The following is a 14,247-nucleotide window of genomic DNA, read 5'->3' as shown; positions in this document are numbered from 1 at the left end:
TGCATTTGATTGAAAATTTCTCATTTTCACATTGATATTAATACTCATTTAACTGACTCATTTAATTAATATTTAATCCAAATATATTATTTATTTTTATGCAATAAAATGCATTATGCAAATAAATTAAACCCCACCCACTTGGATTAATGGAAAATTGTTACATTTTGCTATTTTTCCAATGTGGACAAATCCACTAACTCGATTTTATTCTTGGGACTCACCCATTCTCATTTCCATTCATATAATGGAAATAATCTTCATAGTCTAAATTCCAACAGGGATATGGTTAAATTAATAAAAGAGCAAGAGGGACTAGGAATCAATGATCTTGTTTATTTTAATAAAGCCCTATTGTCCAAATGGTGTAGTAAATTTGCATCTGAGCAAGATAGTATTTGGGCTAAATTGATTAAATATAAATATGGTCAAAATTAGTCTAGTTGTTTCACCAAAAAAATCTTATAAACTTGTGGTTAGGTGAAATGCTAGCTTCAAGCATACTGCTTAAGCAGAGCATTAGATGTATTTCAGTTAGACAGATTGTAAAATCAGTCTAATGAAAACAAACATCTCCTTCTAATAAAAGCCTTTATTAGACCGCCTGGTCTAATAGAATTAGACTTACGTCTAATTACAATAACCATTAGACTGCACGTCTAACTCTATTGAGTTAGACTGCACGTCTAATTCCGGTTCTACCTCAGACTTGTCTGAAGGAGTTAGACTCACGTCTAACTTTCACTAATTAGACTGCCCGTCTAATTATCCAATAACCATTAGACTACACGTCTAACTCCACTGAGTTAGACTGCACGTCTAATTCTTGTTCTACCTCAGACTTGTCTGAAGGAGTTAGACTCACGTCTAACTTTCACTAATTAGACTGCCCGTCAAATTATCCAAATATATTAGACTTACGTCTAATTCCGCAAATATATTAGACTTACGTCTAATTATCCAAATATATTAGACTTACGTCTAATTCCGCAAGTATATTAGACTTACGTCTAATTCCGCAAGTATATTAGACTTACTTCTAATTACTTGCATCTATTAGACTCCACGTCTAATTTCTCTGGTTAGACCCCCACGTCTAACATTAAATGTTTTTCATAAAATCAGTCTAACTCCGCGTTGACTTTTCTCGCGTGCGTTGACTTTCAGTTGTGCCTGCAAATTAACAAAACTCTAATTATTAATTCTGCACATGGTGAGATTCAAACCCAGGTCAACTGTATGACAGGTGGGCATGCTTACCACTACACCACATATGATGTGGATATCTAAATATATATTTATATATTTGATATGACTAACAATTATTGAACTTAGTTTTATCCAAATATTATTTCATCAATCATCAAATCAAAATTGTTAAGTTATTTTTATATCAATTAAAAATTTCAACCCAACAATTTCTACCTTTTTGATTATTTAAACTAAATTATCAAAACCAGTTTAATCATTAAAATTTTCAACCAACAATTTCTTCCTTTTTGATTATTTAAATTAAATTATCAAAACCTGTTGAGTTCATTAAAAATTTCAACCCAACAAAAATATATATTGCAAATCTTATGGCAAATATACTTTAACCATGGTTAGTTACCATTTCAGAAAAAGTGGATTTCTACAATATCTCTGTATTTAGTTGAAATATTGTTGAAACAGTTAATGTAAACACCAATGCAAATTTGCAACCAACGATTTGCAATGTTTTTCTATAATTGCAAATGTGGTTGCGAAATTCCGAAATATTGTCGAGTCAAATGCTAATGGTCGTTTTTAATGCAAAGATAGTTGTGGAGTACCTATTGCAAATGAGCAGTTTTTTTGTAGTGGGAAAGACCACAATGTGAGTCAATTTAATTTTAAGAAGACAACTTTTTAATGGCTTTCACTTCTTGGATAAAATATCCTCCTCTATCCACTAATGGACAATGAGGACATAGGAAAATGATCACAATGGTCATTTCGTATTTTGAATTGTGTTTGGTGGAGAAATAACGTAGATAGTCTTTTCAAATGGGGGTTAACATTGTCGACGTGGACGACTACGTGAGGAAGAAGAAAGGGGCCTTATCGTTGGCAGGCCCGACCAGAGGATAATGCAACATATTCAATTGTATAAGTCCCAATTTTTAAGGGCACCAATTTTTTCAAATTTTCTAAATATATAGTATTATTATTTATTTAATTAATTAATTAATTAATAAATAAATATAAATAAATATAAATAAATATATATATATATTTATATTTTTTTAAAATGATCCATTTAATAAAAAATATTTTAAGCACAACGATAAAAGTATTGATATGAAAACATTTATATACAAAGTGAATACATTAGAATAATTAATTGACTCAAATATTTTTAAGAAGAGCAATAATATCTCCACACAAATCCACAGGTCTATTTTCATTGTTAAAAGCTCTCCAATTTCTTTCTAACTAGATAGTCCACTAGAAAATTATAGGGATATAGACTCATCTTCCAAGTCTCACATTTTTAGTTTCCCCAATCCATACCTCCCAATAACCACTAACATTTTCTGGCATAACCCATTGTATTCCAATCAAATTCCACAAAAAAACTCCATATACTTCCAACAACGTGATAATGTAAAAGTAGAAGAGAAGCTGTCACAACCTCTTTGTAACACATACGACTCACAATAATCATGCATTTTTTCATACATTTATCGTTAGTGAGAATTCTATCGTGAATTCTCCAACCAAAAAAGAGATCTTGGTAGGCATATTAGACTCCCGTAAAATTTCTTAACAAAAATCAATCGGGCTAATTTTATTGAACAAAGTGTACAATGTCCCACATGAAAGTTATTCAGAACACATCACCGCACATAAGAAGAGTTTAATCTCTTATTTCTTACCATGAACAAAAGTATATCATTGGACATGCTTTCCTCACTATTCAATCTTCTTTTATATCAAACAGTTAGAAAAACCACTAGACCGAACGTCAAACATATCTTTGACCAATGAATCTCTACAAATAGAAATAAAAGCAAGCTCGGAAAAACCTTTCTCAAACATTTACCACCATACCAAGTGTCGTCCCAAAAACTTATCAAACTTCCATCACCAACAATAAAAATTGAATATTGTCGACAAATCTTCCACATTACATAAATACCTGTCCACGTGCTATAGTTGTACCCTACTCCTGCTCCACTTTCTAGTGAAGATTAGTACGACAACCAGCTGTAACCAATTGATGAATTCACGTAAGTAAATATTCTTCCCACTACTTGTTCTTTGCAGGACAATTTCAGAAGAATATTTGGCCACTACCAGATTGGTACGGCCACGTTCCATATGCACAGTTCCTGCTGTACTTTTGTACTATGGGCGGACTTCCAATGGATGCTTGCCACGTATCCAAAAGGAAGATTCGACCGTTGAAGTTTTTCAAGAATATATTGCTGCCTAAGGATGAAGATGAAGAAAAAAAGAAAAACAAGACAAAAGCTGAAGCTTTCTCTCTCATTGAATCAAAAGATTTCATGAAGTTTGATTTATTGAATCAACTTACTCTCTCTCTAGATATTTTATTCTCAAGTGTATTTTGTAAATCACTACGTGAAGTTGAGAGATAAGTTACTGGACTATAGTCATTAATAGTGTGTTGTAAGTTGAACAGAGGTTGTTCTGTTCAACAGAGTATTAGCTAGTCAGCTAACTGTATTTGATTGAAAAGTATAGTAAATCCTTCCGGTGGTTGGAAGAAGGGGTGACGTAGGAGAGTTTGCTCCGAACATCCATAAACAATCTGCTGTGGTATTTACATTCTGTCATCTTCTCCTTCTTTGGTTTTTAGCTTCAAACCTAAGCAAACGTTTCCACTTGAATCGTTCAAGAGTTTGCAAATGTTTGTGAAGAATAGAAAGAGATATTAATCTCTAACAGGATTTCTATCAAACTGTTTATCCGAAGTCGTCAACAATAGTCAGACCCCCGTCTCTATTGGTACCTCCGATCCTAACAATTGGTATCAGAGTCTTGTTTCTATTCTCAAGCTTCTAGAGAATCTGAATCATGTCTATGGCTGCCATCAATAATGTTCCTATGTTTTCAGAGGAAAACTATGTTGTGTGGAAGGCGAGAATCCACGCTCATCTAGCTGCCATAGATGATGACATGTGGTTTGTCATCACCGACGGTCCGATAAAGATTGAGAAGGCTAGATCTGAGTGGACTAGTGAAGATAAAAGAAAGAACAACCTCGATAACATAGCAAAAAACATCCTCTACAAGACATTGGATGACAACATGGCATACAATATCATTACATGTCCCACTGCCAAAGATATTTGGGAGAAGCTGACTAAAATGTGTGAGGGCAATGAGCAAACAAAAGAAAACAGACTCATGGTTGTCACTCAACAGTTCGATAACTTCAAGATGCATCCTGGAGAGACGATGACTGAGTTCAATGAGAGATTCAGTAAGGTTATCACTTCTCTATCCAGTTTGGGTAAGACTTACAACAATAGAGAGGTTGCGATCAAAGTCATGCATGCTTTGCCCAGAGAGTGGGATATTAAGACGATGGCGATGAGGGAGTCTAAAGACATCAATAAGATGGAGCTCTTTGACTTGCTGGCCGATCTAAAGGCCTATGAGTTCGAGTTGAACTATAGAAATGACGAAAAGCACCCCACATCCACCATCATAATAAAGGCATTGGTGACTGTTGAGGAGCCATTTACTATCACTGCTGTGAAGGCTGCTGCTATGCAGATTAGCAGCAATGCCATGGCTCTTTTCATGAAGAAAATCTGCAAATTCATGAAGAAGAGACACTTCAAGGAAGGAAACAGCAAGCCGAAGCGTAATGAGAAAAAGAAAGATGAGAAAAAGAACCAGAAAGAGCTGAAGACTCTCATGGCGGCTGAAAACAAAGCCGAGTGTGCCGACAGCGACTCAGATGATTCATCATCCAACGTCAGTGATGATGAAGAGGTCACTTGCTTCATGGCAAAAGAAGAAGTTGACTCTGAGGTATTTTATTTCTCCTATGAAAAATTCTCAAGAGATGAGTTAATTAGTGCACTCAATTACGTGGTCATTGAGTACAAGAAACTGTCAAACTCTTTTGATGAACTAAATTTGAAAAACAAATCTGACAACTCTTCTTCATCTAAAAACAATGATTCTAAAGTTTTTGAAAACAAAATGGCTGAGCTCTCATCTGAGAATGAGAAACTCAAGGAAAATGTTCAAACTCTGTTTTTTGAAAACCAAAGTTTGACATATGTGGTCGGTTCCTAGACGAAGTCTGAAGATGCAGTCAAACAGCAGATAAGTATGCTGAGGCCTACCGGATTCAAATCTGGTTTAGAATTTGATGGCAATGACTCAGACAAGTCTTGTGAAAAGTTAAACCCAGAATCTGACAAGTTTAAGTCTATAAACTTTGTCAAAGGGAGCTTAACTGAGAATGGAACTGATTCAAGATGTGATGAGTTAACCTTAAAGGATGAGATTACTTATGTTCCGCCAACTGTTAGCTGGCTGAAACTTAAGATGGAAGCAGCCAACAAGTTTGGCATATTAAAACTTGACAGGAAGTCAAGGAGTTTTAGACAAAAACTATCCTCTAAGATTAACAGTTCAGCTTCTAGCAGAAAGACGTCTGCTAAGCGTAAATCATACGCACCGATCACAACGCAAAATGGAAAATCCATAAAAATAATCAAAGTATGGATTCCCAAGGGACTAATAATCCATGGACCCAAAGAAAAACGGGTACCAAATTTGTTATTGTCTTTGAATGCAGGTAAAAAACAGGAAAGCAGCTTGGAAGAGCTAGATGGCATCTGGACAGCCGACTGCTCGGACATAACATATGACAATCAGCAGCCTGAAGTGGCTGACATCTTCTCAAAGCCACTTCTCGAGTCTAAGTTTTCTTACCTTAGAAATATTTTTAGGATTGTTAGATTATGATAATGCCTAGATTATGTTTAAATCATGAACTCAACTAGTTTTCATAATTTAGTTTAAATAATCAAAAAGGGGGAAATTGTTGGGTTGAAATTTTTAATAAACTCAACATGTTTTGATAATTTAATTTAAATAATCAAAAAGGGGAAAATTGTTGGGTTGAAATTTTTAATGAACTCAACAGGTTTTGATAATTTAATTTAAATAATCAAAAAGAGAGAAATTGTTGGGTTGAAAATTTTAATGTTTAAACTAGTTTTGATAATTTAGTTTAAATAATCAAAAAGGGAGAAATTGTTGGGTTGAAATTTTTAATTGATATAAAAATAACTTAACAATTTTGATTTGATGATTGATGAAATAGTTTTATCCAAAAACTAAGTTCAATAATTGTTAGTCATATCAAATATATAAATATATATTTAGATATCAACATCTTAAGTGGTGTAGTGGTACGCATGACCGCCTGTCATATAGGTGACCTGTGTTCGAATCTCACCAGGTGCAGAATTAATAATTAGAATTTTGTTAATTTGCAGGCACAACTGAAAGTCAACGCGGAGTTAGACTGATTTTATGAAAAACAATTAATGTTAGACGTGTGGGGGTCTAACCAGAGGAATTAGACGTGGAGTCTAATAGATGCAAGGAATTAGACGTGGAGTCTAATAGATGCAAGGAATTAGACGTAAGTCTGATATACTTGCGGAATTAGACCTAAGTCTGATATACTTGCGGAATTAGACGTAAGTCTAATATATTTGGATAATTAGACGGGCAGTTTAATTAGTGAAAGTTAGACGTGAGTCTAACTCTTTCAGACAAGTCTGAGGTAGAACCAGAATTAGACGTGCAGTCTAATGGTTATTGGATAATTAGACGGGCAGTCTAATTAGTGAAAGTTAGACGTGAGTCTAACTCCTTCGGAAAAGTCTGAGGTAGAACCGAAATTAGACGTGAAGTCTAACTCAGTGGAGTTGGACATGCAGTCTAATGGTTATTGTAATTAGACGTAAGTCTAATTCTATTAGACCAGGCGGTCTAATAGACGTTTTTATTAGAAGGAGATGTTTGATTTCATTAGACTGTTTTTACAATCCGTCTAACTGAAATACATCTAATGCTCAGCTTAAGCAGTATGCTTGAAGCTGGCATTTTACCTAACCACGTGCTATAGTTGTACCCCACTCCTGCTCCACTTTCTAGTGAAGATTAGTACGACAGCCAGCTGTAACCAATTGATGAATTCCACGTAAGTAAATATTCTTTCCACTACTTTTTCTGTGCAGGACAATTTCAGAAGAATATTTGGCCACTACCAGATTGGTACGGCCACGTTCCATATGCACAGTGCCTGCTGTATTTGTGTACTATGGGCGGACTTCCAATGGATGCTTGCCACGTATCCAAAAGGAAGATTCGACCGTTGAAGTTTTTCAAGAATATATATTGCTGCCTAAGGATGAAGATGAAGAAAAAAAAAGAAAAACAAGACAGAAGCTGAAGCTTTCTCTCTCATTGAATCAAAAGATTTCATGAAGTTTGATTTATTGAATCAACTTACTCTCTCTCTAGATATTTTATTCTCAAGTTTATTTTGTAAATCACTACGTGAAGTTGAGAGATAAGTTACTGGACTATAGTCATTAACAGTGTGTTGTAAGTTGAACAGAGGTTGTTCTGTTCAACAAAGTATTAGCTAGTCAGCTAACTGTATTTGATTGAAAAGTATAGTGAATCCTTCCGTTGGTTGGAAGAAGGGGTGACGTAGGAGAGTTTGCTCTGAACATCCATAAACAATCTGTTGTGTTATTTACATACTGTCATCTTCTCCTTCTCTGGTTTTAGCTTCACACCTAAGCAAACGTTTCCGCACTTGAATCGCTTCAAGAGTTTGAAAAGGTTTGCGAAGAATAGAAAGCGATATAAATCCCTAACAGAATTTCTATCAAACCGTTTTTAGAAGTTGTCATCAATAGTTAGACCCATGTCTCTATTGGTGCCAGCGATCCTTTCAAATATATTTTAAAAATTTGCAATAAATTTGTATAATTATTGCAACCTTCAGCGCAATATTAAAAAAACAAATATTGTAATTCAATTGAATTCAAATTCCTGTATATAAATAATAATCAAAACCAGCTTATATTTATCAATGATTCCTGTATCAATTCTTAGTACACCAACATAAATTCATTACAAATTTGCAAAAAACATTTGCAAATGAAATTCACCAACTACTTGTTCCATAAATATGACCAAAAACATTAACAAAAACATGCCAAATTTTACACAAAATTGCATTTCCAAATAACTCCTAATTATGATAGCTCCAATCCATCCATCTCTATTTGTCCAAACCTGTATTAATTCAACAAAATGAGAAATTTGATTGACTAATTAGTTTATATATTTAACGACATATAATTCTAATTTTCTTACAGCTTTTGAAGCCCAAGACCCATCACACCCATCATGGTGCATTCTCCAATAACATTTGACAACATTATATAACTTATACATTGGTCATAAATCTAAATCAGTTAGAAACATAAACATGAATTGAAATCACTTGACAACATTAATAGAACTCATATATTGCACATAAAACTTAATTGCTTAAAACTTATAAAATAAATTTCATAAAACACTAACCTATTAATTAGAAAATATTAAAAAACTCATATATATTGAACATAAAACTAAATCATTCTAAATCTTACTAAATAAATTTCAAAAAATACTAACCTATCAATTAGAAATATTAAACATGAAACTAAATCAATTGAAAACATTAAAAAACTCAAATATTAAACAAAATCACTTGAAAACTTACTAAATAAATTTTATAAAACACTAACCTGCAATTCAACCATCTTAAATCTATCTATTAATTGTTAAAACCTATAATTAAACATACTTAAATCTTTATTATTATAACTAACATTAATAGCATTATGATAATAGCATATGAATTTCATTTGAATATGAAGCATATTACCAAATTAAAATTTGAATGACTAACCTTCTTCATCAGCTGTCCTGATAGGAATGTTTGGGATCTTTTCTTGCGTTAACTTATTCCATACTTCTAGGAAAGAGTCAAACTTTTCATTTAAAGACTGCACTTGCGTTTGAAGAACAACTTTGTCATGAACTAGTTCAACTTGGGTGGACTCTAACAGTTTAATTTTCTCTTATTGTTCTACATACTCTACCTTACATCTCTCAACTTCTTCTTTTTGTAGTGCAATCTCTTTCTCTTTCTCTTTCTCAGAATTTAAAGTTTGTAAAGTAGTAGCAGTTTCTTTAAGTGTATTTAACTATAAAGAAAATTGTGTGTTGGATTGTCCATTTTCGAATACCTGTTTTCGGCCCATATAGCCTATTCAAAACACACGCCCGTTCTTGGAATTCCCTACTGTCTCCATCCACAATTCTTTTTCAGATTTCTGTTCATTTGGATCCAATGTTTCTTGAGTTTGATGAACTTGAGTAAAAGATTGCTGCATAAAAAATAAAATATAGTTAGTTGTGTATAAAAAATAAATCTCAACCTTTTAATGAACATAAAACATTAATATTACCACAACTTTTGCTGCCCTATTTCCACTCCATGTACCATCCCTCTTTTTATGTGTCTTCTCAAATGTTTCAAGAAGGGAAGGGGGTCTTCCAAGTTCCTTTGTCTATTATAAATTTAGGTGTTAGTAATATAAAATTCAATCAATTAAATACAAATAAAATAAATAAATTACTTAATTACCAATCTTCTTTGATGTTCTATAGCCGAGATTGAACCCCCACAATATGTAGCACCACCATTTTCTTTGTATTTATTTCCTTTCCTTTGGCCTTTGTGCACTTATGATTATACATTGGCTCATCAAATCTAATTTTCATTTCGTTCGAGTCTTCAAGGGTAACGTGTGAGGGTTTTTTCATACCGGATTTTGCCCTAGTAACAAAATTTCTTATCTTGGCACTACCCTTCCTCTTGAAAAGTTTATTCACATTCGTCTCCTTAATGGGATCCCACTCAAATGTCTCCTACAACCAGTTATATAAATTTGTTAAAGACTTAGAACAATGAAAATCAATTACATTAATACAACAAAACATACCGTGAATTATTCACACCAAATGTTCTTAATGTCTTCGAGAACTTGATTCCAGTTCAAGTTTGCCCCCCTCCAATAACCCGTAATAATCATATGTATGTCTTTCAAAATATCTGGATAGAAGCTGAAAAAACATACAAGGGTTAAAAATGAAGTCATTTTATATATCTAAAGTACAATATACACATAATAAACTTACTTCTCTCCAACAATTTCTATGTAGGTGTTTGATGATTTGGAAAGATCATCTAGGTCTACATTCTCCCTTGAATTTTCTTCATCTTCATCCTCCATTTCAATATTTGAGGGCACGATTGACCATACCATCTGTTGTGTCAGGTTGAGTTTCTAATCCTTTAGAAGGGATTAGTTGAAGATTTTGTTGAACTGAAGTTGAAGGCAGTTTCTTTGGAGTAGACTTCTTATTTTGGTTAGATTTTTGGTTTTGGTGTTTTTGAGTTGAAGTGAGTTGTGATTTTTTTGGGGTTACTTGTCGTTTGGGGGTAAGGGTTCTTGGGGAGGGGGGGTTATGAGTTGTGTAGGGGGTAAGGCTTGTTTGTGGGATAAGCCCTTCTTTTTAGGAGACGGTTTTTTAGCTGCAGTTGGGGGTGGTTGTTTTGGGGCTGTTCGTCTTGAAGAGGTTTGTTTTTGTTTGGGAGATATTACCATTTTGACAAGTTTAGAAGATGAAGCTTTTGTCTTTGGAGCCTGTTTGTCCTTTTTCATTCTTCTATCACCAATTTCATATTCACGTACATCCTACACAATAAGTAATAAGCTTTGTAAACACATAAATAATATTATTAACTAAACTATAACTTTATCAACAAAATCATACCTCGTCAGATTCTGTATATTTAGATTCACATAGATCTCGTTTTCTTTGAGATTTTTGTCTACTCATATTGTAAGATACACTATTCAACCAATATGAAATACAAAACCAATTAGAACTCAAACAATGGATCTCAAAGTTAAAGAAACTACAATTTTAGAAGTTATAAGCATTATATTAATCAAATCAATGATAAAGCATCATATTAGCTATAAGCATAATAGATATCTTATAAAGAAATTATCAATCTTCATCATATTACATTAAATAAAAAGGAAACACATTAGAAAAATACATTAAATAAGATAACATTAAACACATTTTAGACAGCAATAAATAGCAAGACATCAAGACATTAAACACATTTTAGAATGCATGCTCAATACAAGCCTCCTAAAACATCTCAATAGACAGCAAGACAATCAAACATTAGGGAAAACTATTAAATAAAACGAAATTAGGCAAAACAGCCAACCATTAGGGAAAACAATCAATATAGAAATCATAATAAATTACAATAAGAATATACAACATACTAATCTCTATGAGAAATTTGTTGCTCCAAGTCCAACCATGGTTACTAGCTCATTTAGAAAAATATATAGAAACATGTATCAACTATTAGAGTTAGACACTAAACCTACATAAATATAAAATACATAATAAATCAACAAAATAACTCAATAGACAGTAATAAACAACAATAAACAACAAGAAATAAAGACATCCAATGAAGAACAATTACCATTAGGGAAAACGAAATTAAGAAGAATATCCAATGAAGTACGGTTATCATTAGGGAAAATTAAATCAAATAAACAATGAGAATAGTTACCTTGGAGATGGAGAAGACACTTGTTGAAGAATATCCAATGAAGTACAGTTACCTTGAAGATGGAGAATAGTTATCTATGGGAGGCAGGGTGTGGCTAGGAGAGGCGGTGAAATAATAAAGAACCGGGTATTGAGAATCGAGTATTAGTGAATGGGATTTGGGAGGTTAGGGTAGGCTAGGGTTTGAAGAGATGGCGATGGGAGGAGCGGGTTTGGATAGGCAGCGAGGGGAGGCGATAGAGTTTGGCTTCAATTTGGGGATGCTAGGGTTTATGGTGAGGGCGGCAATGGGAGGAGCGGGTTTGGAGAGTGTTTGGAGAGAGAGAAGGGAATGAGAGAAATGATAGAATGGGAGGGAGTGTTTGGCGTTTGGGGGTGTTTTGGCGCAAAAGGAATATTTACGCGTTAGATTAAAAAAATTCGACTGTAGGTAACCGCAATAATTTTTGCATTAAATAATACACATCGCAAATTAATTTTGGACTAAAGAGTTCTGCAACTACTAATGCATTAAAGTGGAATATAGCGCTGAACTGTAATAGTTTTGGAAATAATATATATTGAAGGCCAATGCCGTTTTTAATGTAGATCAAATAGAATATTTAGTAATTCTTTTTCAGCTCTCGGGTTAAAAATGTATATTTAGATAGCAACTATCTATGCATTAATTTCCATGTAGCACAGAACTACAATAATTTTCGCAATAATATATATTGAAGGCCAATGTCGTTTTTAATTATTTTTGAAGGCAATAATTTTGGCAATAATATATATTGAAGGCCAAGGCGATATATTGAAGGCAATAATATAGTAATTATTTTTTACCTCTCGGGTAAGAAATGCATATTAAGATAGTAACTATGAATGCATTAATTTTCATTTAGCGATGAACTACATATTGATGGACAATACCGTTTTAATGCAGATTAAATGTTATTTTAATAATTCTTCTTCTTATTCGTTAGCAACAAAATTTGTCATGTTAAAAGACTAGTTTTCATTTCATATAATGAGAATATTGCAGAATTTAACAAAACATATTAATCAAAATCATCTGCAATTAAGTCAGTAGTAACATTTCAAACAACAAAATCAAAATATATCATCTCCTGATTGTTCTTTCCCTTTAAATCTTCATCATCTCCATTTGTACTATTATTCAAATCGGTTTGTAGATGATCACTTTCCTCCGAAGCACTTTCAATCAATTCACTTTCATCAAATCCATCTAACTCACCATGAATAACATTGGGATTACTCAAATCGTTCACATCATATAAGGAAATATGAAGGGGAATATACAATTCTATGGTAGAATACTCTTATTGATACACCACTTCATTTGTCCATACTTCCTCTATCTTTCTGTTAGGATCTAGATCGCGGGTGGGGGACCGAAGTCCGACTAACACTGCAATACTCAACGGTTGGCGTTTAATCCGGTTAGAGATTAACACCGGGTTTCAATACTACACAGGCTGTCACAAACTCTTGAACCGAGTTCAAGTGCGGAAGTGGTTTGTTTCAGACTGAAGCAACGCACACAGGATGAATAGAGATAGGTTTTGCAGAATATCGGTTTGGAGTTTAGGAGGTCCGTTTAAGGTTTAGTGAATCGGTTAGAATGATGCAAGTTAGTTAGGACAGTATAAGTCGGTTAGGAAGTAAAACTGGAAGAAAGTAAAGAACAAGACACAGGTTTTTATGGATGTTCGGAGATAAAACTCCTACGTCACCCCTTCCTCTCGAAACCGCAAGAAAGATATTCACTAAGGAATACATAAACATAATACACGATCGAGACTTATTTACTGCTCGATAAACACTTTTACAATTCTCACAGAAATTGTAATCACACTTCAAATTCACACTTAAACTTTGAATCTTGTAGAGAGATAAACACAACTTGTGACTATTAACTCTTGTAACTGGTAGAACTTAGAACTGGTAACTGGTGACTACATTTACTCCTCTTCAGCTCCTTCTTTTATAGGTGAAATGTGTCAACGATCACATTTCTTCAACGGATACCTTCAGGGTAATCCTTATATTTGATTGGTTGAGTAGAGGCATTAATTGCGGTTTAAACTTCCAAGGCATGGAGAAGACCGACTTCATTTGTCTTTTACTTAATATGGCAATTGCCGGTTGACCGGTTGCTTGTATCTGGAGGACTGTACTTTTGACTTGTACTAAAATGGTAACTGTTTCTTTAGGCAATCTTCTGCAGCCTTCAGAATATCATCAGACTTGTATTGATATGTCAATGTCACAGTCTGATCCTTTGATATCATCTTCTGCATATACCCAAAGTGTCTGTTTACACCGATTTGTAAACTGTACTTAGTTTGATAATCTTGACTTCTTTCTCTAAGTAGTCTCTTCATCGGTTTTTCCGGTTGGATGCTGCATATTGGTTTAGGATGTTTACTGGTTGTTCATAGCTTCAGGTTAACCGGATTAACTTTCCGGTTTTGGATA

The 14,247-nt window shown here is 33.6% G+C and overlaps 2 long non-coding RNA genes across 2 annotated transcripts; both read right to left on the bottom strand.

The window, feature by feature from the left end:
• Nucleotides 1-9,090: 9,090 nt before the first annotated feature.
• LOC124945332 lies at nucleotides 9,091-10,014 on the bottom strand. The gene is made up of 3 exons (XR_007099977.1): nucleotides 9,743-10,014; nucleotides 9,564-9,665; nucleotides 9,091-9,482 (listed from the first exon to the last, which is right to left on the bottom strand). It is a non-coding gene; the product is annotated as an uncharacterized LOC124945332 (long non-coding RNA).
• An 85-nt stretch (nucleotides 10,015-10,099) lies between these two features.
• Nucleotides 10,100-12,110, bottom strand: LOC124921373. Its single transcript, XR_007097659.1, has 4 exons — nucleotides 11,768-12,110; nucleotides 10,936-10,993; nucleotides 10,297-10,856; nucleotides 10,100-10,221 (listed from the first exon to the last, which is right to left on the bottom strand). It is a non-coding gene; the product is annotated as an uncharacterized LOC124921373 (long non-coding RNA).
• Between the last annotated feature and the right edge of the window lie 2,137 nt (nucleotides 12,111-14,247).

Source organism: Impatiens glandulifera, chromosome 1 (genome assembly GCF_907164915.1).
Source record: "Impatiens glandulifera chromosome 1, dImpGla2.1, whole genome shotgun sequence".
Taxonomy (NCBI): domain Eukaryota; kingdom Viridiplantae; phylum Streptophyta; class Magnoliopsida; order Ericales; family Balsaminaceae; genus Impatiens; species Impatiens glandulifera.
This window is presented reverse-complemented; position numbering and strand designations above follow the sequence as displayed.